The sequence below is a fragment of the Hipposideros armiger genome, unplaced genomic scaffold (assembly GCF_001890085.2).
Source record: "Hipposideros armiger isolate ML-2016 unplaced genomic scaffold, ASM189008v1 scaffold_96, whole genome shotgun sequence".
NCBI lineage: Eukaryota > Metazoa > Chordata > Mammalia > Chiroptera > Hipposideridae > Hipposideros > Hipposideros armiger.
In genome coordinates this window covers 1,353,797-1,359,796 of record NW_017731446.1, presented here as the reverse complement: position 1 = coordinate 1,359,796, position 6,000 = coordinate 1,353,797, and the positions used below count along the sequence as shown (strand labels likewise).

Sequence of the window (6,000 nt, the reverse complement as noted above, 5' to 3'; positions counted from 1 at the left end):
AATGAAGTGGGCGGGCATCGGGAGGCCACTATGGCACGGGGCAAGCACTATGGGCAGTCTATCTGAAGTGTACCTGGTGTATAAGACGACCCCCCACTTGGAGGCATATTTTTCAGGGCCAAAAAATCGTCTTATACGCTGGCAAATATGGTAAGTTTAAATGCTTGAGGGGTACAGCATTACATGATTGTGTGTCCTATGGCTTAAGCAGGAAGGTTGCTTCGGTGTTGGGCATTAACCATGCCACTGTTTCCATGAGCATGAGTTACCTTTCCCTAGATTACTCTGGTTTTGTTTGGTTTACCACCAGTAGTCACAGTGTTGTTCTTTGCCTTATACACATAAGCACATCTCTTGTCTAGATAGAATTCAGTTTCATCTCGAGCATAAACACCTTCAATTTTAAGAAGAGCTGTGTGCTCTCTTTGGTTCTGGAGACCTCGCTTATAGCCAGCAAAAATGGCTTTGGACCACAGCCTTCCAGACATAACTTGTCGTTTTAGAAGTCTGTTCTCACAGGCCTCCACAGGCCCCAAGATGGTGGAAAAAGCAAGGTGAGCCGCCCCTATGTATTCTTTAGTAGAAGTACCCAGTCTATGGAGCATCCTCAGCCAGATGAACTAGTCCACATGACCAAAGTAGATAGGTTATGGTTAGATGTAACTTAGTCTTGGCATTTATAGAAGACCTCTTTTTCTTCATTTGTTTATTTAAAATATATTCATTGAGTACTTTCATATATGTTGGGCTCTGTTGTAGGTTCTGGAGATAACAGTGGATAAAAGTTTCTGCCTGAAAGGAGCGTACGTTCTAGTGGAAATGAAGTAGCAGATTGGGGCCAAAATTTGTTAGTGGTCCCAGACAGACTACTTACTGGTTGTCCTAATGCTGTGTGTGCACATGGAAAACCCAGAGAGAGCTATTGTGAGCTGCTTTCCTTTTGACAGTTAGGTCAGTGCTCAAATATTGTAGAGAATAAAGAAAACAGAGTTAAGCCATTACCTGACCAATCTTGATTGTGAAGAGAGAGGTTCAAATATGTGAAGTTTAGCTTTTTCTTTTTAGATTCTGAGATTCCATAAGTGGCGGTATAAAAGATGGATTCCACAGCAATTCATGTCACAGATATTTGAGCATAGATTGTAGGCCTGGGGGGGCACTGTGCCAGTGCTAGTAGTCCAGAAATAACTTTTAGGGATTTTGCAGAAATATCACCTTAGACCACTTTTCACATTATCTTTTGCATAATGTAAGTCTAAAAGCAATTTTTATTTCAAACATTTTTTGAATATAAATATACAAATTTTGAAACAATTAAGAAGAAAATATCTCCCTTTAATTGCTGATGTCCAGCCCCCACTTCTTAGAATCAACAGTTTTTACCAGTTTTTTATGTATCCTTTCAGAGATATTTTACATGCATACGTGTGTCAAAGATATTTTACATGCATACATGTATTTATATCCCACCTTTCAAAAACAGTTGCTTTTTTAAACAGTTGCTTTTGAATACACCTTGCTTTTTTTCCTTATAAAATATATCACTACTTACAAGCTTGTGTCATTTTTTTTTAATAGCTGCATAGTATTAACATGTTATGTATTTACCATAATTTTTATTTCTTTGGGTTTCCCATATGCCCACACAGCATTAAGACAACCAGTACATTTTATATAACATTTCTTACATTGTAGTGAGGGTCTCATTGCTGCCCCTGAGCCCAAGCTTGTCTGAGCAAGTGATTACCTGACAAAGAGAACATGATAGCCATATTTGACTTCAGCCAATCATGAGTCATCTCTAGGGGTTAGGCACATTACTACCCTGAACAAAATGTGAGTTCTGATTAATGAGGAAGAAGGGAGAAATGGCTGTTGGGTTGAAAACTAACAGTGTCTAGCACTTTTGCTATTACAAATAATGCTTCATTGAATATCCATGCTCCAAAGAAAAGGTGGGTATAATTAAATTTTTTACAGGTATTTCCAAATTGTGTTCTAAAGAGCTGGAATCAACTTACATTCCCATCATCAATCTATGAGAGTGCTTATTTCTCCTCACTCCTTACAAATTAGATGTGCTATCAAACATTTTGATCTTTTCCACTCTGATAGCTAAAATATGATATCACATTTAGATTTAATTTACATCACTCTTTGAGTGAGGTTGAAGATCTTTTTATCTATATGAAAAGTCATTTGTCTTTTCTGTGAATTGGCTGTTCATGTTAGACTTTGGTTCTTTTTCATTGATTTTTTTTTCTCTTATGAATTTGTAGGAGCCATTTATGTAATGAAATCAGCTTATTACTATATATGTTGCAAATATCTTTTCCCAATTTGTTAGTCTTTTAAATTTGGTTTTCTTATTTATTTTGTTTATTAAGCACAGTTTGGTTGCAGGATTTGTGAGTTCTGCTTTTGCCAAGCTATATAGATCTAGATCTTGAATAATGGTATAATAATATGCATGCTTCCCCCAAATTTTGTAAATGGTGCTAAAACTGGGAGGGTTCTCTAATCTGTTATATCAAAGGAAATCAAGGTGATCTAAGACAGGATGAAGTATGAAAGTGGCAAGATAGGTGTGATAAAAATGTGAGGTCTTACTTTTCCGCCAGAAATGATTTGGCCCAAAATAATTTGTTTTTCATTTGAAAACCACCATAAAGTAAGGCATTTGTATGATGTGACTTTGAAAAGAGGCTAACATTGATGAACATTTACAGATGTACAGTGCTAGATTAAGAAAAGTAGTCCATTTGTCTTGTCAGATTATATCTGAATTATTGTGTCCACTTAGGGATTTTACATTTCAGTGGGACAATAATAATCTAAAATTGTCTGATGAATGTGACCAGAATACTGAGAGCTGTAACCACTATATCTAATGAAGATCAGTTGAAGAATTAGTAGCTGTTTTGGTATATTGGGTTGTCGGAAGAGTCATGATGTATTTGTTCTATGTTTTTTGTTCCAAAAATGCGTCATGACTTTTCTGACAACCCAATAGAAGATAATATTTGAAACTTAACTATCTAAATATATCTGAAGAGTTGTTTTAAGCAAGAGGGAGCAGACTCCACATCTGTATTGCTCCAGAGGACAGACAATGGGTAGAAGGTACCTCAGAGGTGAATTTCATCCCACTGGGGAAGAACTTTTGTCCAGTAAGATTGTCCAACAATGGAATCAACTAAATTGTGAGGTCTCTGTTATTAGAGATATTCAAGTATAGCTTGGATGGTTGTCTTCTGGAGATATTATAAAAGGTGTCCCTGCAAGAGTTTGGACTATATGATCTTTCTTAACCTTCCCAACTCTTTTAAGATTTTCTGATCTCAAGTACTCTCTCTCCTTAGTGCTAATATTGGTAATAATGAGAAAGTAATGAAGTCTTGTTGAATTTAATTCCTTAATAACGGGGGAAGAAAAAAATTAAATGTTTGCCAACCAGCAAAAGAATACAATGCTAAAAAGACAGTTTTTAAAAAATGTATAAAATAGAAAAGTAGAATACTAGATCTGTACATGGAATTTCATTTTTATTTTATTTATGTTACTATTTTTTTCAGCAGAACACCTCTTAAGTCTTTCAAGGGCATAATTTGGGACATGTTATCTTCAAGGATTGTTAGATAGAGTTTATAATTTTATAATACATAATAAAAAGTAAAGCTTCCTATAGTGTAAAGAAGTGTATTTGTGTGTTGAAAGTAGGTTTAGTTTTCAGGTTGCCACTTGCCTTGTGCAGTGGGAAATTTAATGATGAGATTTAATTTTCTCATCTGCTACTGGGGGCAGTATCGACCTTTCAGAGTTGTATACACTGGAAATAATTTATCCTAAGCTTAATGCCTGGAACAGAGATAGTACATAGATGGCATAAAATTAATGCTAATTATTAGTAGTAACTATTCTGACAACATCGCTTACATTTTCGGTCTTCATATGTGGCAAGGTAAACTGGGAGAGATTATATCAACAAATCCATTTGTATTTCCAAGCTTTACAAATACACACTAAGAATTAGCTATTGGTATGTTTTTTTCTCCCACAACCACAACCAATTGCCCAATTCTGTAACACCAACAGAGTGTCCAACAATTCAATCCAATTCTGACACTATCTACCTGTAGTTAGTGTCAGATCCTACAAATTAAAGGAAGGACACAGTTCCACAAGGCTTGCCCCCATTTTAGATGCCAGTTGCAAGTCCTGGGCAACCTGTACTTCTCAACAAACATGGGGCTTCTCAAGATCCCCCCCCCCCTTTCAGATTTGAAAATTGGCTAGGATGACTCTCAGAACTCGGACAAAATAAAAATACTTGACTTATGTTTGCAGGTTTATTATAAAGGATACAGCTCAGAAACAGCCAAATGGAAGAGATACATAGGGCAAGGTATGGGAAGTTTCCATGCCTGCTCTGGGCCCACCACCTTCCCAGTACCTCAATGTGTTCATCTTCCAGAAGCTCTCCAGACCCCTTTGTTTAGGGTTTCTGTGGAGGTTCCATTACCTAGGAATGAATTGGTTAAATCATTGGCATTGGTGATTAACTCAGTCTCCAGCCCCTCTTCCTTCCCCAGATTGGAGGCAGGGCATGAAATTTGTTTCAACGTTTTAATCACATGCTCCTTTGGCAGCCAGTTCCCATTCTGAAGCTGTCCAGGAGCCTACCTCATTAGCATAAGCTCAGGTATGGTTGAAAGGAATTTGTTATGACTAGCAAAAGACACTCTTACCACTCAGGAAATTCTAACGTTTTAGGTGCTCTGTGCCAGGAACTGGAGACAAAGACCAAATATATATTTCTTATCATACCACACTGTTATTACATAAAACTGGATCTTGTTCTTAGAGCAGAGGGCTGAATTCAGAACATCACTATTGAATTCCCTCTGGGTCATTGATATGTTTCTTTGTTGGGCCACAGTGCCACTGTTTTGATTCTTGCTAATGTAAATAACATTTGTTTTGAGATCCTTAGATGAAACGTGCCATTGAAACAGCTAAATACCATATTCCTGAGGGGTATTTATCAAATTTCAGTACTGTTTCTTTTTCTGCCTAGACTTTTGTGCTCAGATGGCTGTATTTTAATCCTGTGACAGAGTTCATTCTTTAGTGTGATGTGACAAAAACAGGTCATTTTTCTAACAGGATAGGCTCATTTTCCTTAAACTGTTGGGTCATGGGTAGAGATGCCTTTTGATGGTCTTAATCTTTGTACTGGTAAACAACAGCATGTGAATTTTCAGAGCCAGGACAGGAAGGGTAAATTGTTCGGAATTCTAAATTCTTTCCTACTTTAAAACTTTTTTCTTTGCCTGCTTATTTTAACATGCTTATTCAAGATGTGGACACTGTCTTGTCCTAATATAGAAATTTCCTTGGAGCGAATCTAAGTTTTAAATTAATGTTTTAAATGTTTTTAAACATCTATGGGAAATATCTGGGTATAGAGAAGGGGGTACTGGCCTAGCAGAATTCTCCGCACATATTAGGCACTCAGTAAATACCTATTGCTCTTCTAGGAATTAGATGCCTCAGTTCAAGCTTTTGCTACCAACTACCTGTGTGACCTAATTAGAATCTAATTTCTCATTTTTAAAATCATTAGAATCCTTTCTAGTTCTGATACAGTGGTTCAGTTCATTCTTAGCCTTATTTTTATTTTATTATTTTTAAAGATTTTTATTGGGGAATTGGGGGAAGGGGAACAGACAAGTTGCTGTCGTTTTGTTCTTCAGTCTAGTTGTGGAGGATGTTGCTTCACTGGCCCAAGTTGGCACCATCATTGCGCTCTTCCCGGGCGAGGCAGATCAGTCGCCGGCTTCTGGACGGCCGCTCACTGCGGCTGCTGGCCGCTCACGCTGGCTGCTGGCCACACACGGTAGCCCATGACAACCCACTGCCACAGGGGCTGCAGCCTACACCGTCGCCAGCGACTCACGGCAGCCCAGCTCCAGGTCGAGCTGCCGTCCAGCATCTCAC

The 6,000-nt window shown here is 37.8% G+C and overlaps 1 protein-coding gene and 1 pseudogene across 12 annotated transcripts in view; one reads left to right on the top strand and one right to left on the bottom strand.

Annotated features, from left to right (window-relative positions):
• Positions 1 to 6,000, top strand: part of TMCC1 (transmembrane and coiled-coil domain family 1) — a 222,694-nt gene that overhangs the window by 17,579 nt on the left and 199,115 nt on the right. The window lies entirely within an intron of this gene.
• Positions 157 to 570, bottom strand: LOC109384526 (60S ribosomal protein L35a pseudogene; annotated as a pseudogene).